The 27,323-nt window shown below is 44.0% G+C and overlaps 1 protein-coding gene across 1 annotated transcript in view; it reads left to right on the top strand.

The window, feature by feature from the left end:
* The window catches only part of glra3 (glycine receptor, alpha 3), a 66,906-nt gene that overhangs the window by 8,204 nt on the left and 31,379 nt on the right, over positions 1–27,323 (top strand). The gene's annotated exons all lie outside the window — the stretch shown is intronic.

Here is a 27,323-nt window from a genome sequence, read left to right as displayed (position 1 = left end):
GTGGGATGTGTCGACTGCTCGAGTCGTTCTCTCTGTTGCTGTTCAGCGGCTTCACCAGAGTGTGTGAGAGTTGGAGTAGAGGAAGGTGAGAGAGAGAGGGAACGAGAGAGAGGGAGAGGGAATTGGATGGTGTAGAGGCACATCGTTGCTGTAAGCAGCTTAAAAAATGTTTATTTAAGTTTTCTCAGAGCTTTTCTGGGTGTAGAGCAGAGACCGTTCTGCAGGATGGCTTTATCCGGGAGGCTGCTATATATAAATACATCTTCATTTCAGAGCAAAATTGGTGACATGATATGTCTATCCCTTAAATGCCCCCTTCTGGTGTGGGTAATTGTATGTGTTTTACATTGTTGCATGCTTTAGTGGTGCAGATTCTGTATGCAGAGTTGCATAAATAATACTTATCATTGTGTCATTGTGTGAATTATGGTTGAAAGACGGGCTAATTCATCAACACCACGGTTACAGCACTGCCCCATGCAAAACATAACATTTTATCATGAATGCCAAACATTCATAGAGAGATAGAAAGAAAGAGAGAGAGATTACACAAAGACATCTAAAACAATATGGCTATCTAAGGAAGCCTTGACATTTACACTTCCTCTGTCCTCTGACAAAAATCCACTGTTAAATATCAATGTAACTAGATGTACCGCAGAGCGATACAAAATATGACCGCCGCCCAGTCCAGCACATTTTTTCCACAAAAAGAAATCACGCTGAAAGGCCTATATGATTCTAACTGTCTCACTAAATTGCATTATCCACACTCAATTCTCACTGGTATCTGCTAGACAACAAGTACCAAAACATGATTAGTTCATAGATTTCACATGTAAAATTCATTTTATACAACCCCACCTCCATCTTGCCTGTTTATAATTCTGAGAAATTCTTGATTGTTTGTGTTATGTTTATGTTATGTGTGTGTGTGTGTGTGTGTGTGAGTGTGTGTGTGTGTGTGTGTGTGCGTGCGTGCTTGTGTTTGTGCCTGCGTATGTGCCTGTGCATGCAAGCGTACATATGTCTACTGTGTGAGTATGTGTCATACGTATGATTACTGTGAATGTATGTGTGTGTGTGTGTGTATCTGTGCACATGTGTGCACATGAAATGGGTTAACATGACCCCTGGAGGCAAACATACAGAAAAAAATGGTCATCCTAGGCCCTACAGTTCTCAAGATATTCACAGAGAACTGTGTCTGCCCTACCCTCCTTTCGGGGGGTCCAGTCCAGCGGGGGGGCTACAGATCAAAACGAAAAATTACGGTTCCATGCTATCCATGTGGGGGTACATGCCCACCAAGTTTTGTGTACCCCGGTCTTTCAGTGTCCCGGGAATCCTTGTTGGTGTACGTCACTAAATGTACACATAAATTATTTTATTGTAAGGCCCCCCATGAACGAAAGTACACAAAACTTGGCATGCATTCGGAGGGTGTCATAATGATCCTACACTTTTAATTTCGTGCAGTTTTGACCTTGTCAGCCAGAGATATTGTGATGAAAACACCTAATTTTTTGCTTTTTCATTTTTAACTAGGTGGCGCTATACATAAAATAAGTGGTAATGGGATGGGTTGACATGCCCCCTTAAGACCAACATACATAAAAAAGGTGGACCTCCTAGGCCCTACGGTTATCGAGATATTCACAGAAAACTGTCTCCGGCCACCTACAGGCCAGTTGGTGTATAGTAACATAAATTAATTTATTGTGTGGCCCCCCATGAACGGAATTCCACGAAACTTGGCGTGCATACAGAGGGTGTCATAATGATCCTACACTTCCAATTTTGTACAGTTTTGACTTTGTTAGGTCACAGATACCTTCAATTACAACACCTCATTTTTACTTTTTTGTGTTTAACTAGGTGGCGCTATACATGAAATGAGTGGTTATGGAATGGGTTGACATGGCCCCTTGAGATCAACATACAAAAAAAAAATGGTCCTCCTAAACCCTACGGTTTTCGAGATATTCACAGAAAACTGTGTCTGCCCTACCCTCCTTTCGGGGGGTCCAGTCCAGCGGGGGGGCTACAGATCAAAACGAAAAACGATGGTTCCATGCTATCCATGTGGGGTTACATGCCCACCAAGTTTCGTGTACCCCGGTCTTTCAGTGTCCCGGGAATCATTGACAGAAATTTGGGCATGCGAAAAAGAAAAAAAAAAAAAAAAAATCTGACTAAACCTATATGACCGCCGCGCAGCGAAGCGGCGGTCATAATAACATATCAGGATGAAAACATAAAGATATCTGGCTTGACTCCTTCTTCACTGGGATTCTGAGGTCAGGGACAATCAGCCGGTACCACAAACGGGCAGCCAATGCCGGGAGATTATTCATCCGACACTCTGGCCAAGGCTTTAACCTGAGCCTGGGGCGTCCAGGGCATTTGCCTATCCTAAAATCAGCCCATGGTAGCCATGGTGATCATGACATGTGATCTTGTTGCAGGCAGATGGCTGGACGGCCGAAGGGTCCTGATGGGTCAGGCCACACAGGAAGTGAGTTGAGTCCCCACTCAGCATCACTGGACCTCACCTCAGCACCCCTGCTCAGACCCTACAGTGGGGCAGTGATAGTGTAGTGGCTAAGGGACTGGGGTGCGTTTCCCAAAAGCATAGTTAGCAACTACGTTAGCAACTTACATGGGGTGTTTCCCAAAAGCATAGTTAGCAACTTACATGGTTGGAACTATGCAAGTACGACACAACTGTTTCCCAAAATGTTACAGTAGTTTGAACTATGGTGGTGCAACTTACGTACAGTGCATACGGAAAGTATTCACAGCGCTTCACTTTTTCCACATTTTGTTGAGTTTCAGACTCTCTTAAAATGGATTCAATTATTTATTCTTTCTCATCAATCTGCACACAATACTCCAACACCCCACAAAAAAAGCAAGTGTTTGGAGTGTTTTGTAATTGTATATAAAAAATAAAAGACTGAAATATTCCATTTACATAAGTATTCACACCTCTTGTTATGACACTTGCCATTGAGCTCTGGTGCATCCTACTTCTATCAATGGTCCTTAAGATGCTTGATTGGAGTCCACCTGTGCCTAAATTAATTCACTGGACATTATTAGAAGAGGATCTCTTTATATAAGGTCTCACAGTTGATGGTGTATGTCAGAGTGAAAACCAAGCCACAAGGTCGAGAGAATTGTCCGTAGACCTGTGTTACGCTATAGGGCAAACTGAACAGTGTTTGCGCTGCTGCGCTACTTTGTTGCGTTTACACTCCTGCTGTTCCGTCTGTCCCCCTACAGGCCATCTTGCGTCCCGCCAAGTGCTGATTGTGGGTTGGGCACGGTTGGGCAACGTCTATAAGGAAGCCCTGTTTGACGTCTGGGCGCTCTCTCTCGCATTCACTTCCCATCCGCTCCCGTCGGCAGACGCAGGGCAGCTTCATGCCTCGCTGGCACGTCACGTTCTTTGTTTAGCCTTTTGTGTAGATTTAGTTATTTTGTTCCCCAAGCATGTTCCCCGTATGGGATTGATCTTTGTTGTCTTTAGTTAATTCATATTTAGAGCAGGTGGTATTTGGTGATGGGTTTTCACGTTATTTCACGTTACGGAAGACTCACAACAAACCACGTCTTTTGTTTCTGGTCGGGAGTCAGGCAAGATCCATTTTCCCCTTAAGATATGTGTGGTCAGGTTTTCCTTTCTGTTCTGTTTTAGTTGCTTTAGTACCACCATGCTCCGTTTATGTCAAACCACTATCATTCATTAAATTAAGTTGTTATGCACCGTCACCGCTTCTCTATGACCTTTGTATGTTATGTTGCACCATTTCATATCATTTGATAGTCTCGTAACACCTGCGAGACAGAGTTGTGTGAAGACACAGATCTGGGGAAGGGTACAAGAAAATTTCTGCAGCATTCGAAGTGCTCAAGAGCACAGTAGCCTCCATCATTCTAAAATGTAAAAGTTTGGAACAACCAACAGTCTTCCTAGATCTGGCCACTCAGCCTAACTGAGTAATCCGGGATGAAGGGCCTTGGTCAGACAGGTAACCAAGGACCCAATGGTCACTATGAATGAGATCTAGGGTTCCTTTGAAAGGATGAGAGAAGCGTAAAGAAAGACAAACATCAGTGCAGCTCAGTGCCTGGTTTCTTCCATTGGGAATTGTGGGCAAATAATTCAGTCTTTGTTTTGTCCTTCTTTACGTGCCCGGGAGCTTCGTGTTGAAGATGTCACTGATGTCAGTTATTTGTGTGCAAATGTATTTTTATAAATGCATCCAGGTTTCAGGTTATTTTACACTTCTAACGACCATACAAGCATATTTTTAAATGCCTTAAGCAGAAGATGTAGGCCTATTATTTAAAAGTAAATTTGCAGCAACGTGCACACTAGGGCTGTCACTTTTGTGAAAAAATCCTGTTCGATTCTTGAGACATAATTGTTTATTGAATCGATTGTCTAAAGATGTTTCAATTGTCAACGCCAAATATAGGCCAATCCACGAACAACTAACAGGCATTAGGACGAAGGTAAAGGGGGCGCTTAAAGACGCACAAGCCAGCAATATTTCTGATGATTTCTTGGCGTGAAGTTTCGTGCACAATGACAAACAGGAGTGCAACATTCTCGAAAAACAATAAGCAGAGTGGACTGTCATAACATCAGTGAAAAACATTACTGCAGGCTTCAACGTGGCTGCGTTTACAATTAGAAATGTCAAACAAATTTCGCCTATGTAGAACTCACGACTGCACAGTTTGCATACCGCTTTTGTCTTTCTCCATAGTTTGATATACCCAAACCCCGAAGTGCTTCCATATCGAACTCCTCAAGTTATTAGGGCCTATCACTCGTCTCTCTCATGTCACACAGGTTGATCGCGTTGTCCTCAATTTTTTGGCAAAACACCTGCAGCACAGCAGCCGATTGGTGGGAATTTTCTTTTTAGCTTTCGCAATGCTTACTGCACTTCGGAATTCTTTGTTATTTTTCTGCTTGTTTGTGAGTTTTGTTACATCTAGATTTTTTATTTGTTTAATTCGTTTAAAATTAATAGTGTACATATTTGGTTAAAATCGATTCCCTATTTTAGTTTTCGAAACTTGTGTTGGTTGGTCCAATCGACTGTGCAATCGATTTTCGAACGTAAAGTGACAGCCCTAGTGCACACAAGTCAAAGTCACACACCTGCAGATACTAATACATACCACACAGTACATATTAACTGTTTCACCAGCACATTGAAATGACACATGTTTAAAAGTTATTTCAAATTTCAAATTTAATTTACAAGATCAGCCTACTGTATATGAACAAATTAATTAACTTGATGATCCTGAATAATAAAGAAACTATGGTAGTCATCATTAAGTCTCTGTTATTTGTAGGTGTGACAGTCCACGTGTTACTATACGTCATTAACCACCTTAGTCCAGACTACTGAAGAAACTATAATGGTTCAAACTTACAAAGTACTATGTTAGTATGACGGTTTTCGAAAACAGTTGAACGTACCATGTCAGTAAAAAGCTAACCTCCGTAGTTGTATGGGAAATGCAGCCCTGTGCAACAGCCACAGAACAATAGAAGTCATGGGTTCGATTCCGGGCTGTAATCATTGTGCCCTTGAGCAAGGCACTTAATTAACCCAAGTTGCTCCAGGTAGACTGGCCCTGCAATTGGATAAAAATGCTTGAATGATAATAAAATACTACAGCAGCAGGGGCCTCATAGAGTAACCTCTGACCCCAAATTCACTGTGTTCTGCTCCGGTTCTCTGTTTCGGCACAACAGGATTAGCATGGAGGGAGGGAGAGATGAAGGGATGGAGGGATGCAGAGAGGGAGGGAGGGATGGAAAGATGGAGGGAGACATGGAAGGGATGGGTAGAAAGAGGAGTGGTGAGTCCAGGCCTGGCTGAGGTGTCGACTCAGCTCATGTGTGTCCTGATGTAGACCATTCAAAGTGCTGACTATCCAGAGCACACAGTCTCTCTCTCTTTCTCTCTCTCTCTCTTTCTCTCCCTCTCCCTCTCTCTTTCTGTCTCTCTCTTTCTCTCTCTCTCTCCTTTTGCTCAACTCCCTCTTGCACACTCTCACAGGCACACACATGCCTAACTCAAAACAAAAACATGAGCCATGTTGTGTCAGCAGTTGTCTAAATCCAGTGAAGGGATGGCGCTCCACTGTCATGCATTTGGATGTCCCACACTGCTACACTGCTGCTGCTCACGACAAGCCTGCGTGCTCCATTCTTCCAGCTGGATTCCTCTCTCTCTCTTTGTCCCTCAAGTACCACTCTTCACTCCGATGGTCTTTAGGGTAGAACTGGTGTTGAGTGACCGCTAGTTAGTGGCGTATACCCATGATAAATGTTTGCATGGATCCACAAGGGCATTGTGCGTTCTGAAAGACAGGGGGGTTGGGTGCAATGGTCAAATAGAGTTGCACGAATGTTGAAATACAAGCCCCAGAGAAAAGCCCCGGTAGCAATCGACTATCAGAGCAAATTATGGTTGTGAGAATGTAGAATGCTCTCAGGCTGCTGTAGTGTAGTATGTAGTATGATGGAGTACAGTGCAGGCTGCTCTAGTGTAGTGTGATGGAGTACAGTGCAGGCTGTTCTAGTGTAGTATGATGGAGTACAGTGCAGGCTGCTCTAGTGTAGTATGTAGTGTGATGGAGTACAGTGCAGGCTGCTCTAGTGTAGTGTGATGGAGTACAGTGCAGGCTGCTCTAGTGTAGTATGTAGTGTGATGGAGTACAGTGCAGGCTGCTCTAGTGTAGTGTGATGGAGTACAGTGCAGGCTGCTCTAGTGTAGTATGTAGTGTGATGGAGTACAGTGCAGGCTGTTCTAGTGTAGTATGATGGAGTACAGTGCAGGCTGCTCTAGTGTAGTATGTAGTGTGATGGAGTACAGTGCAGGCTGCTCTAGTGTAGTATGATGGAGTACAGTGCAGGCTGCTCTAGTGTAGTATGATGGAGTACAGTGCAGGCTGTTCTAGTCAGAGTGCGAATTACCCCACCATAATTGGGGGGTACTGCTCCTTCACTTCTTCCATGACCATCATGGTCCACTACCATATCAATTCCCACCGTGATCGCCAAGTGAAACATGTGTTGTGCAACACATAAGGTCTAAACATGCAACAAACTGATAATCAGTAGGCTACAGAATATCTCATCGTTCTTATATATCCTGTCGTCTCCCTGCGGCCTGCTCACGGCTTTCATCCTGTGCCTCTCCTGTCTGCTGAGCACCCCTTTCATTAACACCTATGAACAGTGTATAAAACCTAACTGCACCTACATTTTTAATGTAATTGTTTGTAGATCTTAGTGTTCTATAGTGTTCTTAGTGTAATATATCCTGCTTACTCTTTTAGCACCAAAAAAGTGCCTGATGTCTATGTGCCCTTTCCTTTTCCTCATAGTGTCTCTTAGAATAAAATAAAATCTAAGATAGTCAGGGTTCTCAGATGAAACTATTTATCAAACTAAAAATATGAAATTATAGAATGTAAAAACAATACAAACCAATTAAAAACAAATTCAAAAACTAGCACATAGCCTACTATTTAGCCTAGGCTACTTGGGTCTTTTTATGTTTCCACAGGTTTCACTGATGTTATGTAGACTTAGCTACATCAGACCCTCTTGTGCATACATACCGGTAATATAAAAACACAGGATCTGTGCCAAACTAATTTCAAAAGGGCACAATAATTTATTCAAGATAAAATGAGAATGGACACCTAGGCTATGGAGTTCATCTCCTTACCTCACCACAATGTAAAGCTTGATTTAAATAGGGAATTAGCCTATCTTGCTAACTGACCTTGGTAACTAACCAAGGTCCACTTTACTAGCCTCAGTGGGTAAGTAGCAAATAAGTAGCCAGTAATTCAATGTATGAAGACGTGACATGAGCTATGAAAGAACAAAACACGTTTATAAATGAAGGTTGTAAAATAACACATTTTCAACAAGCTAGACGTCAGCTAGCAACTTACATTTACCTATGCACATCAGCAGCAAACCGAATTTAGCCTAGGGGAGACCGGGGCTGGTTGGAACAGGGGCAGGTTGAAACACTGTTAATATACAGGCTACTAGAGGAAGCTGCAACAAAATTCCAACACTAAACTGACGGCCTTATTGAGTAGAGTAAACTCACGTATGTAACTGGTATCCAGGTCATTAACCCTTTAGGTGAGAACAACATTTTAATTTTGTATTGTCAAAACTTAGAATATGCACCTCCCACTAAATACATCCTAGAAGGGTAATAGTTAGGGATATATAAAAAATATTCATTATAATTGATTGCTAGGGGACTCATCTATATCTTAAAATGTAGTTTGAAAACCTGAGGTGACTGATATTAGCAGGCTAACAGCATTTGTGCAAAAAAGTTTGACCTAATGTGGGCGGGGCAGGTTGGCACACTGATTTTGGGGTTGGTTGGCACATACATTCCCTATGGCTATTTTGTGACAAATCTATAAAATTTGTATTTTACACATAAAAACATCATCAATCTTTATTTTAGCATTGTTATTGTAATTACTGAACATAGTTTTACATTTGGAAGCATTTCAGACATTTTTAAACATTTGAAGTAAAAACAAATCGGTAGGGACCAAATTGGTCTTGACGGTGGGCCCTACTGAAGAAAAACACACAGGAAAGACATCAGCAAAGCCCTACAGGCAGTGATCTAGATGAGCACTTCAAACAAAAGCAAAAGGGGTACTGCAAAGGACTATAACATAGGTGTTCCAACCAACCCCGACTACATGTGCCAACCAACCCCGTGCATGGGGCAGGTTGGCACACGTGCACAACACCACTTTAATCATATATAACTCAAAACAAGGGATAATTTGTTGACATTGAATGTATACATTTTGTAGCTGAGATCCCAAGCTTTCAGTTAATCACAATTTGACAATTTCAACGCATTGTAAGACGGAGAAATATAGCCGAGAGTGAAAAGTGTTCCAACCAGCCCCGGTCTCCCCTACTGGAGGAAGTTACCTAGCGTTTTGTCATTCAATGTTGACACTTGCTTGAGAAGTTGAAGTCGTTCTCTATCTCAGTTGCTTCTAGCGCCACGGTGATTAAAAATGGTATGGTCCACAATAGGGGTGTCTGAAATCGCTTTACATTAAAACGTTCCTACAGTGAAAATAGGAGTTGACTTGTATTGTAACTGTAATGATATTTTTTCACAATATCAGAAAAAATATCTGACCCCCCCAAAACTGATATTTTTGTCTCTTTGGGGGGTACTGGGTCTTCATTGGGGGGTATAGTACCACCCAGTACCCCCTGTAATTCGAACTATGGTTCTAGTGTAGTGTGATGGAATACAGTGCAGGCTGTTCTAGTGTAGTGTGCTGGAGTACAGTGCAGGCTGCTCTAGTGTAGTGTGTATGTCAGTGTGTTACAGAGTGTGTGTGCTACAGTGGGGGAGGTTTCCATGTGGTGTGTGAGTGTGTTGCAGCACAGGATGCTCCAGTGTTGTGTGAGTGTGCGTGTTGCAGTGGGGGACATTTGCCCGAAAGGCCAGAATCAATAATAGTGAGTCACTCACTTTGTAAAACACTCTGGCCAACTGATGTGAATAATCTCACTTTGAAATTACTGACGTGGAAGTTGCCATGCCAAAAAAAAAAAAAGTTTGTTTAAGTGTTTATAGACGTATTTCATTACGCTGGTTACATAAAGCTGTGGTTGTGGTTTTGAGGAATATCAGTGGCTTCCGCTCTGCTGTCCTTGTAGATTTCCTAGGGCTAGTTGCTTTGTGTTTTGTGTTCCATAATGACATAAATAATGTGACAAATAATATCACATTCTAATAAAAGACAGCCTCTGGATACACAGGATACATTTGCATTAATGCATGGAGCCATGCAAATTAACACGGTTATTAAAGTAATTTCCTGTTAACAGCAGTCAGTGAGATGAACAGACAACAAGGAGTGTATATTTATCACATTCCTAATTCACGCAGGCATGGAAACAAGCATCAGTGAGTAATATGTACAAACTTACATAACTTAGCACTCGGACAAATGCATTCAAATCCATGTACTGTAATTAACTTCAAAGGTGAAACAGTGCAAAGACAACACTATGGCAGTCACATATGCAGAAAACAAAAATGAGACAAAACAGAGCTTTGTAAGATTTGATTTATTTCTCTATGTGATCAGAGCCTTTTTGAACACTAACAGATTACACGGTAACACAAATGAAGGGCATCTCTTCATAACACAGACTCAAAAACAGGATGGACAACAGGCTGCACAGAAGTGTTTGGCTGGCAAGTCTTTCTTATTTACTCACAATACATCCTATTCACATTCAGAAGCAGAGGCTAGAGAGGCCATGGGGACCTCTGCATCTCCTCTGCATCTGAGATCAGATTGGCACTTCAGTCCTGCACAAGGGGACACCATGGCTTGCGGGAGGGGATATTATATTACCGGAGATATTATGAGAGGCGAGGCGTGTATTGAAGTCTGGTGAAAGTGTTTCGCCTGCCACGTTAATTGTGCAGTCCTTTCTATTGATGTTGCGTAGAGACAGCCTTCCCCAGATATCAATGAGTCTATTGTGTGGCTGCAGTAAAGGTACACACACAGGTGTGTGTGTGTGTGTGTGTGTGTGTGTGTGTGTGTTTGTGTTGTTGGCCAGCAGTAGTGCGTATTGTGTTGAAGCTCGACGCCAAACTATGGCAATAATAAAACTTATTTTGCCTGTTGTAACTGCCATCGTTAATGCTGAGAAAATATGGTTTAGACACTATTACTAAACTGTGCGTGTGTGTGTGTGTGTGTGTGTGTGTGTGTGTGTGTGTGTGTGTGTGTGTGTATATGCTTGCATGCATGCATGTTTCTATATGTGAAATGGAAGGTCTAGCTTGCTTATTGTGTTTGTGGTTATGTTGCAGGTAAGTGTCTTCTTCCGTTGTGTTCACTTTTAGAATCTATTTGTAGTCTGCATGTGCAGTGCAGTGCGTTGCACCCATGTAATGCACTGTGTGACTTCTCATTCCATAGCTGCTAAAGTCTCCCTCCATCTGCTTATGTCCTCACCCCCCCCCCCCCACCTCCTGCTGGACACACCCTCTGGGTGTTACAAAGGTCACTTGCAGGGGTCTCAAGTCTAGTGACGACACAGCAGGGTCATGAAAAGGTCAGATTTAGTGAGTTGGTCGATAATTAAGCTGGCTGGGTGTCAGGATTGCTGGCCATATGTCATAGCTTTGGAAAGTCTAGTTAATTACACAGCTGCCTCGGCAGATTTATGTAGGTATTGTAAATGTCCAGAAAAAAAGGCATGTCCTTTGACATGAAATATAAGCGAGTTAAAAAGGTCCAGCTGATGACTTGGGAATAGAAAAACCTCTTCCTGCAAAGCTAATGTGATAGCTGACGGCTGGACGAAGGAAATTAAACAAGCAGGCACTAATATGAAGAAAAACAGGTTACAAGGTTAGAACTCAATCAGAGTGGTAAAGGCTTGTCTCTTACCTAAGTCACATGCCAATCCTTCAGAAACACAAACACACACACACACACGCAGGCACACACACACACACACACACACACATACACACACACGCAGGCACATAAACACACATACACACACACAGGCACGCACCCAGAGTCATGCAAGCGTGCAAGGTTGCATGTAAGCAGAGGTAGACAGCAAGACACAAGCATGCTCCACGGAGCTTCAGAGCTGTGTGGTGGAGTGCATGGGGACAGCTGTGTGACAACAACATGACCTGTTTGTCTGCAGTCAGTCGGAGGAGGGATCTGGGCTGATATTGTTTGGCCTACTCCAGCGCAACCTTGGGCTGGGAACACTCGAGTAGACGCAGACAAAGCCTGTCTGGCAACGAATCAGACACACAAAGACACAGCAAAGGAGACAGATAAATAGATAGATAGAGAGAGAGAGAGAGAGAGAGAGAGAGAGAGAGATATGGAAGATGTGTACCGAACGAGTCTTCTCCCTAAACGCTTGCATGAAACTCCTCCTTCTCTACACGAATGGCCGATCCTTAGTACGACGACACGCACACATGAAATGAATCGACCCAGACAGGAAGACATGGTCTTCCAGGGCACCGCCAAAGTGCAGCCACTTTAGCCTCAATACTCCCAGCGGATTCAGTCGGGAATGGGGGTGGGGGGTGTTGTGTGTGTGTGTGTGTGTGTGTGGGGGGGGGGGGGGTGGCATCTCTATGCAAACATTGACACAGAACAGTCTGCTCCACGCACAGTGACAAGGCCGAGATCAATCCCCGGCACACAGTGGAAGTAAACCCAGTGTCTGGGATGGGGAGCAGAGAGCTATTCTGGAGCTGAGAGCTGAGAGCTCCATGCATCAGCGTTCTGGGCAGACAGGGGGCTCCTGTGAGGAGACTGACTCATGTTCCTGAAAATGGAATGGATGTAATCCTGTGAGACGAATCAGACAAGAGCTTTGTCAGGGTGTGCACCTTGTTAAAAAAAAAACAGGACCTGGTATTCCCACAAGCATGCGCAGTAGTTTTCTTTTTTTTTTATACAGATGAACTGGGCCAGCCTGCTATATTTGGCCCATTAGAGATTTCGGGATGTATCTTCTATGGAAAACTTGACCGAGCTATGAGGTCTGGCTTTGAAGTGCTCAGTGTGTGTGTGTGTGTGTGTGTGTGTGTGTGTGTGTGTGTGTATGTGTATGCTAGTCTATATTCCAGAGTAGAGGCAGTTCAAACACATCACATCCAGCTTCCCTTTGGTCCGTCTGAGATGTAAACCAGGAGGGATTTGTCTCGGAGGGATCGGCCTCTAATTAAAATCTGTATATTCAGACAGTAAGGGAGTCATTTGCGTTCAGTACTACATCTGTGGAATCTGAGCTTCGGTTTTATTCTGAAAATGAAAAACAAAACAAAAAACATTGCTTTTGGATTAGCTGTCAGTTTGCATTGTTTATGTGTTGTATGTTGCCTCTCCCTCAAGAGTGTGTGTATATGTGTGTGTGTGTTTGCGTGTTTGTGTGTGTGTGTGTGTGTGTGTGTGTGTGTGTGTGCGTGCGTGCGTGCGTGCGTGCGTGCGTGTGCGTGCCTTTGAGATGATAGAGAGCAAAAGACTCCAAGGGGCCCTATCATGACATTCTAAAGCGCATCGTCACTAGTCAAAAGTCTATTCAAATTTAGTAGGATGTCCATTTCACATTGGGAGGGGTTTCGTTATCAAAAGTGGAGCGCATGGCGCAACAAGGTGTTCCTAGGTTTTTTAATCAGTCATATGGGTGTGTTTGGGGCGTAACATCATTTTAAACCAATGAGAATGACATCTGTCATTCCCTTTAACCGCGCAAAGCGCGATATGTCAGATAAATGCATCGGTATTTTGGCATTCAACGGCACATTTGAAGGAGGCTGCTTGCGAGACCGTATGGAATAGTCATTCTTAAACCATGCTTTACTAAAACCTAGCATAGCCTTCATGCATTTCCACTTGTCTATTATTTGAACTCATTGGTAAAGTGAAACTAACTTCACCAAGGAGTTATCAACGACAGGATCAGTCAACGACAAGACAGTTATATGCAGTTACTTTCACTATTGACTGACAATGGGTTACCACCGAAAACATAGGCTGGAAAAAGCAACACTTACCCTAATATTGCTCAAATGACTGAATAAAACAAAATTTATCTTGCAGAGGAGTTGCTTATATCTCGTGACAGTGCGTCTTCAGCTGTGCTCCATACGTGTCTCTCACCTCTCCCTTAATCACTTTTAACCGTCATTACCAATTTGCAAATGATGGTGAATAACTACTCATCATGAGATGTACAGTATTTCATAATATCTTTATTCTAATTATGTTTCCCATTGTAATCGTGCAATTTGTAATGCTTTGCATGGACGTGCGCTGGTGTGCGTTCATGAATGATAGAAGGATGGTGCGTGCACCTGCCAATATGACTGTTGACATGCGCTCTTAAAATAGCATATGAACAACTCGCCATTGACTTCTGACCAGGTTTAGGTGGTGTATGATAGCGATTTTTAGACAACGCGCTAGGACCCTCCCTACAGTAGGTTGTTAATTGCCACACCCCTGGGCGCAATGCTTAAAAAATAAACGTGCAAAATACCGAATTCAAATTTGCGCGGGTGAAAAACTTTACGCCATGCGCTGGTGCCCAAAATACAGAGAGAGAATGAAGTGCGAACATGAAACTAATGTTTGTGTATGAAAGTAATTGTAGGTGACTAATTACTTAATATTAATCTTAGACTGGCGAACTTCAGGAAAAACTAAGGAATCAAGTTTATTCTATTACAAGCAGAGAGGGTACAAAAAGGGTCTATATGTAGGCCTAGCCCAGGCCTGAAAGGCCTAGGTTGGCCTGTAGCCAACTCCTCTCTTCCGCTACATCCTTAGTCCAAGTCTAGAAAATCTGATCTGACAAACATTGCAGTTTAGTTACTTTTAAATGTTTTAAACAAAGAACAAAATGGCGCCAAGAACAATCCCACTTGGTTGGCTCTTCACTTGGTATCAGACACACCTACTCACACCCACTTCACACCTATATGAATAGCATGAGGAGAGATATCTTATATATCAGAAATATCACTTATAGAATGTTCCAAACATTCTCACAATCACATCATTACAATCCTTGTAATGAGACTATCAAAAGGATACCAGACATGAATACATTTACATTTCATGATACATGGATACATTATATCAAGGTAGAATCCTTTGTCCTGTGTAACTGATAGGCCTTGAACCAGCACATTAGCATTTGATTGGGGGAGGGGATGGTGTTCTTTGTTTAAAAACAAGAAGGGTTACATGGCTAACTAAAAGTAGTCTTGAAGTTAAATTATTATACATTTTAACCTTAAATTATTGCTATCATGTACTAGTCACGGTGTCCAGACAGGGAGTATGTTTAATTGAATTACACATCTAATGAAATTAAAGAGAGAGAGAGAGAAAACTGGGCAAGTTTGGATATTCAACCGGACCTGATTCTCTGCTTTCATTACTTTCATCAGCCCTTCAGGCTCTCTGACCACAGACTGTACTGTTCCAGAATCCCAGCTCAATTACCCATCTCTCCCTCTGTGTTGTTATACAGAAATGCTTTTTTTGTCTGGTCACACTCATTTCATCCCAACTTCAACAGAGCTCCAAGTGGAAGCCAGTGATCATGCTCTTACTCTAGTAGGACGTAACATTGAATAACGATGATGAAGCAGTGGCATCTATCCTTTTCCATTCATGCAAATGCTGCCATCACATTCTACATTTTTCATTTGGCCCAGTTTGTGTTCCTACTTAGACTGGCTCAGAGTGGATCATAAAAAGCATTATTGGACATATAAGAGCATTGCAATTGACCACCTAATCCACACAGACATTTTTACCAGTCGTTACCAAAGGTTACAAGCAATCAGTAAATAGTGTGTAAGTGAAGTTGTTAGTTACTAAAAGCATACATTGTGTTGTATTGCCAATGGCATTGTGGCGTCCATGTTTAGCCTTGAGCCTTGCACACCTGTCACTTCGTTGTTGCCTAGGTTACAGAGGAAATGGAGGGCCGCGGCGGTATGCCTTAATGGATGGGGGAGGTGGCCTCTTGTCATACATGCTCTCCGTGTCACTCTAAAGATGGCTTACCTAATAGATTCTGACTGGCCAATATGGGTGCTGGCAGCCAAATACAGGCTCAGGTGAATAGAATGCATTAGGTGGTTGGGCTGACATATTGTACTTAGGGCTTTGTCACCTATATTCCCCTGTTACTGGATGATGTGCCACACAGGCATTTCTCTCTTCCTTGAGCAACACACACACACACGCACACCTACACACACCTACACACACTTCATTTGGAGTATGGCTCTGTCACTCAGTGTCCCGCTCTGTGCAGTGCCACAGACTCTGATGGGAGCTCCATATGTTATGCAACCGTCAGCACAGGCAGAGTGCATTAGAGAATGGCCAGGGCCCCGTGGAGCCATTCAAAACCTTTTCCTGTTTCGGTGACACGCATTACAAATAGTGCGTCTCTCTCTCTCTCTCTCTCTCTCTCTCTCTTATGAGTGAGTGTGTGTGTGCGTGTGTGTGTTGGAATCAACTTCACCCTTCACGCTGCACGCAACAGAGTGACAGCATCATTAGAGCGAAAAGGCACAAGGCAGGAAGGATCAATGGCCTGCATGCCCAGTATCCTGGCTAAGCCCATTTCTCTGAACCCCCCCCCCTCCCGTCCCCCCGTCCCCTCGCATAGAAGTCATGTCTTATAGGGCTAGAGTGGCTGCTCTGCCCTGGGTGTGGGGGGGTGGGGGGGGGGTGGATTAATGTGACTATACTCTCATCCATAAGCCTCATCTTCTCCACTCGTGCTTTACAGTAAGTATTGCTCACTGAATGCATGCGCCTGGGGAATGGTTTTTTCTCTCTTTTCTTTCCCCATGCTTGTAGAGAGAACTGGACTGTGGTCATCTAAAAGCATGAGTATGGAACAGAATGATCAAGATGGAAAAATAGAGAATGAGGCAATTGAAAAGAGGAAGAAGGAGAAGAATGAAATAAAAGTTGTCTTTTTCTATAAACTGCATGTCATGGGTAGAAATATTGCACCAGCATGGGCAAAAAAGAAAAGAAAAGAAAGATGTTGAATTTATTTTGTTCCTCACTTTTTCTCTTCCACGGCCATCCAACTCATTTAGCTGTGTTCTCTCCCCTCATGCTCCATGCATTGGAATGGGATCTAGAGTGAACACTGTGTGGTAGGTTCCATCCTCTCTCCTCCATCTATCCAGCACATGTGCAGTGACATTACCCAGTCCCATGTCGGCTTAAGGAATCACAGGCCTTCTCATCCGCTTTCAAAGCAGCTCTGTCTTAGCATATTTTCAGCCGTCAGCTGCTCCGACTGGCAGAACAGGGAGCCTAAGAATACATCAAACATTCACTCAACAGGTTAGCGCCTGCTGGTGGGCTGGTTGCCAGGCAACAGCATTGTTACCTAGAAGTGGTGCTGGCTTTCTCGCTCCGTTGTGACACGGTTTGTGTTTATCAGTCTCTGGTGAAGAAGTGGGATCCACGACACCGGAGCTGAGATCTCTAAAGCTCCCCTATAAACAACAGGGGACGGCAATAGCACCTTTGTTGTGTTTGGAAACACTTTCACTGAGTTTGGCAATGTGAGAGTGTGTGTGTGTTTGTGTGGCTGTTTGCCAGTATTAGTTTGACAGTGAGAATGTGTGTTTGACAATAACATTGTGTGTGTGTGTGTGTGTGTGTGTGTGTGTGTGTGTGTGTGTGTGTGTGTGTCTTTGTTCTTGAGAGTGTGACATTTCTTTCACATAGAATACATTCTCACATCTGCAATCACAGTCACGCTCATGCACACACTAACAAAGACTCACCTCCACTCTACCGCACCAGGTAGTTCAGATGTTGACAGTGTAGGTAACACTTTGAGAAACCTCCCAGATCACACTCCCCTCCACAGCTCTGTCACCTCCCTCCAGACACACAGGAGCCGAGCTTGTTTTGCCACTCAAACCAGTCAACTTCTTTTAGACGCTGAACCTTCTTTATATGCTACAACTACCAATATAAACTACTGAGGAACCAATTTTAATGTACTTACATTTTCACTGTACTTCGCCTTACGTGAACTAAGATTAGGTTGGGTTAATTGCAAAAATAGATGGTACAGCTACTGTCCATTGTTCCCAGCTTAAAGTGAGAGCTGAGAGGGGTTTAACCAGAGAGTCTGCAACACACAAGACAATTATCTGTGGCTTTGAAATAAGCGGCAGCAGATTAGCTCGTGAGAGTACTCCAGTCATTGTGTGTTTAATAAAATACTGGATAAGTCTGCACATCAGCGTGCACGCAGCAGTGTGGAGAAGACATTGTCAAAAGAGGCTCATGGGTGTGAAGCAGAGGCACCCAGGAGGGGGGTGGCACAGGGGGAAAAGGGCTCCCCCCTCATCAACACAAACAGCCCCAGCAGGGGACAACCCAAAGCCCTGGGTGGCTCATTTGCATTTCAAAATTGTTGGAGTGTGTGTCTGTGTGTGTGTGTGTGTGTGTATGTTTTTCCGTGTAAGGGTGTGTTTGTGTGTGTGTGTGTATGTGTGTGTGTTTGTGTGTGTGAGCATGTGAGTGTACAGTATGTGCGTGTGCGTGCGTGTGTTTGTGTGTACATCGGTGTGTGCGTGTGTGTTTTTAAAAAACCTTTAATGACGGGCACCACAGGGTGTGTGTGACGATCTGGTGACACTGTCACACATGGCGACTAAGCTGTGAACGGCCACTGAGCCACGGGCCCTGGGCAAGGACGGGCCAGTGAGCCTGAGCGTCGCACCGCCGGCTCTCCGTTTGGGGGGGGGAGGGGGGCGCAGATTTAACCACCACGAGCATCCATCTGATGCCAGGGCTCTGGCAGTGCCACATCACGCTATGCCCCCACACACTATTCTTCCTCCCCCTCTCTTCCTCCTCCTCCTCCTCTCCCACCCCCAGTGTGCCAATGACATTGTTTCCCAACCTTCCAGCTTCTGTTCTGTGACTCTCCGTGATGATAGGACTTTGCTGCACCCAAATGTTCCTCTACAAAAGACTGCACCCCCATGATGCACCACATTGCAGAGGCTTGCGCTGTCTCTGAACCCTGCAGAGCTGAATCCTAAATGGAGATACAAGGGAAAAGGCAGAATTCATGGTGAGAAAGGCTGTGTTTTCCAGTAGGCTGGCTTCTAAGAGCAGCGTTCTGTAAGGAAAAAGCCAGATCTGTGAAAAGTGGTAATAGAACTGTGTGTCTTCTTAACCTGGCCGTGCCCCAAGCGCTGGACCCCGTGCTTAGCCATAGATTGTTTTCCGTCTCGAAGTAAATACGCCGGTCAGGGTCACTGGCAGTGTAATTGCGGTGGAAATTGAGAGGGCTTTTACAATGCGACCGACAGTGCCTGCTGCATCGAAACCGGTGTGTTTTTAAGCAGGCCAATTCAGTAATGGGTGCTTTGAGATTAGACACGAAACTCACACTGACATACATTGACACACACACACACACACACACACACACACACACACACACACACACACACACACATTCACTCACATACAAACACCAGGCGAAGAGATTCAAATGGAAGCCATGCTGACTTGCCTAGGTGGATGTAACATTCTGGTCAGAGCATCACAGGGAACGGACTGGATTGGAACAGCATGAAACAAGCAGCCCAGCAGCAGGCTTGACTGGGACCAGCCATGAGATGTGGAGAGAGCTCCATGCCACACAAGCTCACACCCTCTTAGCAACTCCACGACGCTGTCAAATTATTGTGTCAATGCAGTACAGGATGTACAGTATATTGTGGTTGATAGAAGTTTGCTGTGTGTGTTTGCTGTGTGTGGGTGTGTGTGTGTGTGTGTGTGTGTGTGTGTGTGCATATACAGTAAAACCAACCTGGTCTCATTAGGGAAACGTTCCCCTGGGAACGTTTTGGCAAACCCAGCCAAACGTTCCACCAGACACGTTTCTGAGGTGCAAACTAGCCAAGCAACCCAGCGGGGGTGCTAAAGAGAGACGTTTAGACGTTGTTTACTACAGTTAGGTCTGGTCAAACTAAATTGTAGCTTACACAAGCTCAGCAGTATTCTTTGGTTAGCAAACCAAAGTTTTGGATTAATAGTGCCTATATCTCGCTACGTTTCACAAAATATAAGGGCACAAACCTTGAACTGCCGTCTATGGTTAGCTGCCACTTCTTGGTGGGGGGTTTTTTTCGCGAGCAACCCGGGGGATTTTAGCTCAATTGTCAACACGCTCGACTTCCACACAGCATATGACGTATAACAAGTAACATATATCCCATCCTCAAATAAAAACCAAAAACACATCACATTAAGACACCAACATAGACACATTAGGGGTGTAAATTTTAATCGATTCGTATCGATGCATCGATTATGCAGCTGGCGATTCAATGCATCGATTCGTCCGCAAGAGTATCGATTAATGTGTTTATTTTGCCGCCTGTTTGTTTGCCTATCTATTTTCAGCATCAGCTCCGACCTTTCTTTTTCTGTCTATGGCTCTGATGTAAGCGCACTACCTACTTCTAAGCTGCGGGTGTTTTTTTTTTTATATGCAAAGACATGAGGCTGTATAACGAAGGCTTTAGATACCTGCTCCTACATTCCGAACTTTTGTTGATTTATTTGAAACTTCATAGATATCATGTAAAAATATTGAGTATTGAATCGTATCGAATCGTATCGTGGGGAATTCTGAAGTATCGAAAATAATCGAATCATTGGCTTAAGAAATCGATATTGTATCGAATCGTCATGAAGACTCCGATTTACACCCCTAAGACACATCAATATGAAAAGTACAAAGCAAAGCTGAGGTGGTAATGGCAGCATTACAGTTTGTTCAGCACGGCGGGGACAAAACATTTTTTGAAAAAGGCTTTAGTCCAGTTCAGTGCTCTGTATCTGCAGCCAGATGTGAGTAATGTGAAAAATTGACTCAGGGTGTGGTCTGTGTCAGCTGCTATTGTGTGTGCTAGGCATGTGATGGCTCTGTCATTTATGTCTGATAGGCTGGGTGTGGGAAAACTGATTATCTTGGAGGCAATATGTGTGATTTTAGTGAGTGATTGAGTATGCACTTGTTTGCATGATGAGAGCACACATGCAATCTGCCATGGGAGTGCATGTGCATGCGTGAGTGTGCGTGCGTGTGTGTGTGTGTGTGTGTGTGTGTGTGTGCGTGCGTGAGTGTGCGTGCGTGTGTGTGTGTGTGCGTGCGTGTGCGTGTGTGTTGCCCTAGCGCTTCTGCTGCACAGTGCAGAGGTGTCTCGAGTCCTAGCCCCATTCCACCAACCCTCCTGCAGCTGGGCTGTGTGCACGCTGTTGCTTTGAGTTAATCTCACAATCCTCTCTCCGCCTCTCCTGCTGCCTCGCCCTCCCTCCCCACCCCCCTCCAGAGGGCCTCTGGTGCCTCAGTGAGTCACTCCACCGTGGTGGTATGAGGGGAGAGGGGTGTGTGTGTGTGTGTGTGTGTGTGTGTGTGTAGGGGGATTCCTGGGGATGCTCTGTCATTCCCCTATTAATGTCACTGCCTCTTCTGCATGGTTCTGCAGCAGGAGAGCCTGGAGGAAACCTTAGAAAACTAGGAAACAAAGAGAGAGAGAGAGAGAGAGAAGAGCTTTTCTGAAGTTTGTGACGTGAGTGTTGTGTGTGTATATGCGAATAATTGTAGTTAAAAAAGTAAAATGAGGTAAATCAAATTCAGAAAAGGAGACAGATTATGAAGGCACACACACACACACACACACACACACACACACACACACACACACACACACACACACATACACACACACCACACACACACATGCACATACATACAGAGAAAGGGGGGCAGAAGTACCAACAAAGCCATAATGTCTGTGTTTGTCTGTGTGTGTGTGTGTGTGTGTGTGTGTGTGTGTGTGTGTGTGTGTGTGTGTGTGTGTGTGTGTGTGGTGTGATGCGTGTGCTGTCTGCTGGACCAAACCCCCTGTTGAGCAGACTGACAGGCCAGCAGCCCAGTGCTGTGTGGTGTGGTTGTTAGCAGTGGCACCAGCAGCTCCCCGTGGTAGGCAGGCAGAAAGTGTAAAGTGCTGGTTGAGTGTGAGGGGGTCTGGGGGTGTGGGCAAGTGGGGTGGGCTTGTTCTCCCTGATTTTTTTTGTAGTGCACTGAGGGGGAATTAAATTGTGCTCAGGCTCTGCGGGGATTTTTTTTTGCTCACCCGTGATGACCTCCACTCACACACACACACAAACAAACAACCCCCCCCCGCCCCAACACACATACACACACACACACACACACACACACACACACATACACACACACACACACACACACACACACTCCGCAATTGCTATATCTGCTCCATCTCCTCCATGGATCTCTAACAGCTCGTCTCCAGTGTTTCTTCACCCTACGTTGCGCTCGAGCGGCTGGAGCTGCTGGAGCCTGCTGAGCCGCTCTGACCGCCTGCATCACTCCACTGACCAAGACTGTCCAACCTGCGGGGAGGTTGCCATGGCTACTGTCTCTGTGTCAGTGACCATAGACCAGTAGAGGAAGTTTTAACCAAATAGTTAGGTGTTGTGTGTGTGTGTTTCTGTGTGTGTGCGTGTATGTGTGCGTGCATGCATGCGTGTGTGTGTGTGTGAGTGTGTGTGTGTGTGTGTGTTTGTGCATTTTAATTAGAGTGATTGCAGAGATTGTGATCCTGCTTCACCTGGGGAAAACCCAGGGGGGAGAGGCGGACTGTGGTAGTCCTGTCTGGTTGAAAGAGTCTCTGCTTGGTCCCATGCCAACAGTCCATGCAGAGCGTGTCATGCAGCCACTGACTTGGAAACAGCAGAGAGAGAGAGAGAGAGAGAAAGAGAGAGAGAAGAGACTAAGTAGATGATTTTGCATGTCCAGTAGTTTTTTTGTTAAGAAAGAGAGAGAGAAGTACATGCGCCGAGAGTTTAGGAAGTGGAGCTTTGGGTGTCAGTGACCACAAGCCCAATCTGGTTGTTAAGTCTGATGTGACGGGCCCACAGCTGTTTTGTCCAAAAACGTTTACTGGCGCAGCAAACTGGTTTTCACAGCCTTTAAGCCTGGTCACAATCACCTTTGTTTTATTAGGGGTTAAAATGGCTTAACTCGCTTAAAATACTAACAGAGTAATTAGTGTAGCTGTGCAGCCAGATGATATAATCAAAGGTAACATCTAGGCCTCCACGAAAAATATGAAGGCGAAAATTGCTGGCGTTGGGGTACCAGGGACCCAGGTTTGAATCGGCCTGAGGTAATTTCAGGTAATTTCCCATTTTCTCTTTCCCTTTCACTTCCTGTCCACACTTTACTGTCTTGTCAATTAAAAGCTAAATAGCCCAAACATTTATGTACAAAATGTGGGGTGGGGGTGGGGGGTGGAAGCAGTTCATTCTAGAACCCCAATAAGAGTTCACAAAATCAAAAGAGAGACAAAAAGACAGCGAGAGAGAGAGAGAGAGAGAGAGAGAACAAGGCACGCTTTGTTTACATAGGTTGATTTTAATTCCTGACAGCTCACAGCTGCCAGGACTAAATTTCCCATTCACGGCTTGTCTAGTTTACATACCTCGAATGGATTCTGGCACATAGTCGTGTTTGCTTCCTCTGTAATTACTAATGTTAAACCTAAAAAAAGAAGGAGAAGGGAAAAAAAGAAATCTTTGAGGAGTCATTCCCTGCAGCCAAATATGCAGTAACATGCGAGTTGCGACATGGCTGGGCTGTGCAGTCAGTCCTGTGGAAGAGGAAGGGTGCAGCAGCCCTGCAGTCAGAGCTCTCCACCCTGGAACATGGAGCCGGCCAGGTACACATGTGCTCAGCGCTGGACCTACGCCAGAGCCACGCACGCTCCCCTGGCCTGGTTGTGGAGTACGGACAGCCAGGGCTCAGTCAGATGACTGTCTCTGTGCACATCCACAGCACACGGTTCACCAAAGAGCCGCGCAGCAGCAGCAACACAAACGGACAGAGAGACATTAGAGAAGAGAGAGAGAGGAGAGAGAGAAAGAGAGAGGATGAATTTAGCAATATAATCTCCCGCTTTGGCCCCGCTTCATGAGTTCTGCCTCCTGAGAGAGAGAGAGAAAGAGAGAGAGAGAGAGACGCTTGTTTGGGACAAAGAAAGTCATAAACAATACCACTACCCACAACAATAACATCAATAACATCAACCAAAAGAAAAAGAAGAATAGTAATAATTTTCAGAAAGGGTGAATAAATACACTGACGATGGGAAAACCCTGAGGAATGATCTGGAGGAACATGGCTAGGCAAAGCTGATGTGGAGCAGGCCGCAGGCAGCATCAGTGGTGCTATAAAAGCATAGCGAAGCCTGGACAGATCCACATAACCTCTAATCCCAGCTCTGCTCCAGAGAAGGGCCTTAGACCCTTTGTTTACTGCTGGATGCTGACAACAACTATTTAGAAGCCCCCAAGTGCCAATTTTCCATGAACCTTATATTTCGATTGAGTGTTTTCCCAAAGGAGCACTCACATGTTAAATTGTATGTCATTGTAAATTGGATGCAAATATCATGGATTAAAGAGAGAATGTGCCTAGGATGTCATTTAATATCCATCCCAAGATGTGTGTATTCTATTTCTGCTGATTCTAATTCTTGGGCAAGGGCGTAATTGCATGCAAACTTGCTAAATAAAAAAGACGGTCTTCACAAAGCACAACACATTCTCTGAGTCAAAGCACTTGCTTGTTAATCTGAGGTAATTAGTTCTGGCAAGGTTTTTGTTTGTTCCCCTTCTTCGTTCTATTTTCATTTTGCCCTACATGTTTTGCCTGGAGTTGTTATTTATTTTGACCTACATGCCCTTTGGAGGTTATGGGTTTGTTTTGATTGCAACTTGTATGGCTGAATTTTCCAAATGTGTCAGACTATTATAATGGCTTTGACTTGGTCATTTATCTTGGTAATTACAGTAATGGAATCTAGTTGCAGAAAATATGCAGCTTGAAATATGCAACTTGGTGAAGGCAAAAAGCATCCTCATATACAATATCAATGAGCAACAAAAAGCAGGATGTCCCGATGTTGAACCAGGGTAATTTTTATTTCAAGCCAATTATCTTTAAGAGATGATAAGATAAATCATACAATCAACAGATTTATTTCATTAAGATAATTCCTGAGATAAAATGACTGATCAAGCGAGCTTTACACTATCACTATTGAAAGCTTGACTAGACCTGTCATGTTGCATTGAAATCGTCAGATCGTGGATGTATAAAAAAACACACAGACTGACTACTGCAGTCATAAGCAATGTTTGCTAAAGCAGAAGTGCTGTACAATACACCATGCTTTTATTGGTTTTATATTCAACATGCCAAAAAGACAAATACACACACACACACACACACACACACACACTACCTCTCTGAATTCCTAAATTCCTAAAAAGGATTGAAAAGCTGAAAAGCATTTAAAAAGGGTGCTCCTCCCCTTCTCCCTCCCTTTGGTCCTGCACACAGAGCCTCTCTGGCTTCATCAACACATTCTCTCAGGAGTCTGCACAGATCTCAGAGCAGCTGTCAAGTCTCAAGATCTCAGAGTCCCCCGGGGGAGTACGACAGGACAGGAGCAGCGTTTTGGAGCGGAGCAGAGCAGAGAGGAGAGGAGCAGGAGTCAGGCCGACAGCCCTGAGTGACTCACACAAAGGCATCAGCAGTACCCGTGATTAAACTCACGCTCACGCGTGGTCCCGGCATCAGACGCAGTGCCAGGGCAATGAGAGAGCGTGCCGTGATCGTCTTGTAAACTGTCACCTCATTTGTGAGAGAATTGCTGACTGAGTGGAGCAACTATGTACACAAGTTGAATCATGCCATCGTGATGGCTCAGTTCTGATGAATCTGCCTGTGAGACATGACACTGGTGACACATGGTACGATGCAGCACTGTCTTGCAGCTGAGTCCACCATCAGAGGCGGACAGAGTACACAGCTTCATTACTTGAGTAAAAGTACAGATACCCTTTGCTAAATTTTACTCAAGTACAAGAAAAAGTACAACAGTCAGATGTCTACTTAAGTAAAAGTACTGAAGTACTTGTTTTTAAAAGTACTTGAGTATCAAGAGTAGCCTACATTTTCTAAATATTGCATTACTACTGCCACAGTGCTTACAGTACAGATACGTCCTACATGGAGTTATGAAAAATGTTAATGTTTATACCTTGGAGAATGTAAAAGGAATTGGAAGTAAAATCAAGTCATTTTCATCTTTTTACCATGTTGCCAGGGATGGGCAGTATTTCTAATACATGTATTTAATATACGTATTTCAAATACAAAATACTATTTTGTAATTGCAACACTGGAAGCGAAAACTATCATTAACTTGTTCAGAAAATTGAAATAGTCTGGCGAGGTGGGGCCACAGGTTGGCACATTCCCGGGATGGACCTGCTGCGTCTTCATCCATTGTGTCGTCTCTTATCTAAATCTGACCATGGAGTTGACTTTGGCGGAAAGCTGAAGGTGATTGCTGATAGGCTGTCCCAATCAGTGGCACCTGCACAATCCAATCACGTTTGAGAGGGAAACAACAAATTGAGGGTTTCCGAGATTTTTCTTTTTTCCTTTTTTTTTAGAAGAAGTAACGGGTACTCACGGTTATGGATAGAAATGTAGTGGAGTAAAGAGTACAATATTTGCCTCTCAAATGTACTTGAGTAAAGTCATGAGTACTGCCCAAAAATTATACTCGAGTAAAGTACAGATCCCTCAAAATTGTACTCAAGTAAATGTACTCCGTTACTGTCCGGCTCTGTCCACCATGACTATGGGGATTTTCTGACACAGTAGTTGCATAAAGCCATATGAAAAGCTTTTCTCTCTGTACATTTTTGTATGTTCTATTTTTATTCCTGCCTGCTTTCTTGAAATGCAGTGATCAGTTCACATTGTTCACACATGTAAAAGCCTCTAAACGCCTCCTCCGTCAAAAATTAGATAATGATGGTAAGTGAAGCTTATTGGAGCCTGATAAAAAAAAAATGCTAATTTAAAAGAAAAGTGGTCAGCCAGATGAGCTCTTCATTTGCAAACCACAAATGGAGGATGTTGTATTTTCTATGTGATTAACTCAACATGCTGTTGAACATTTCTCAGTGCCTAATGCTGTGCATGATGCTGTAATCATGTCTGCCAGTAAACGTTGTGGGTTGCTATAATAATCGGCCCTTTGATTATGACTCTGAGTGTTTGACACAGCCTGAGATTGGTCTCATATACATAATAATATCTAGAGGAAGTTATGATGGCCTGGAGAGGAGAGATGAGAGAAGTAAAGAGGAGAGGAGATGAGAAGAGAAGAGAGGATAGGAGAAGAGAGGAGAGAAGATGAGATGAGAAGAAAGGAGAGAAGAAGGGAAGCGTAAAGAGGAGAGGAGGAGAGTAGATATGTTGAGAGGAGAGGAGAGGAGAGGAAGAGAGTAAAGAAGAGAAGACAGGAGAGGAGAGGAGGATAGTAGATATGTTGAGAGGAGAGGACATGAGTAAAGAGGAAATGAAATGAGAGGAGGAGAGTGTGTCTCTGTCTCAGTGCCTAAAGGGGAGTCTATCTCTTTTTTTCTTCTCGGCTTGTGTCTGTTTCTCTCTTCCTCATCCCTTCTTCCGGCTGCCCAGCCCTGGACAGAAGTGT

Source organism: Alosa pseudoharengus, unplaced genomic scaffold (assembly GCF_046254945.1).
Source record: "Alosa pseudoharengus isolate Yale_2024_CS ecotype anadromous, Long Island Sound unplaced genomic scaffold, YU_APseudo_1.1 YU_APseudo_1.1_scf_2, whole genome shotgun sequence".
In the NCBI taxonomy this organism is placed as follows: Eukaryota; Metazoa; Chordata; class Actinopteri; order Clupeiformes; family Clupeidae; genus Alosa; species Alosa pseudoharengus.
This window is presented reverse-complemented; position numbering and strand designations above follow the sequence as displayed.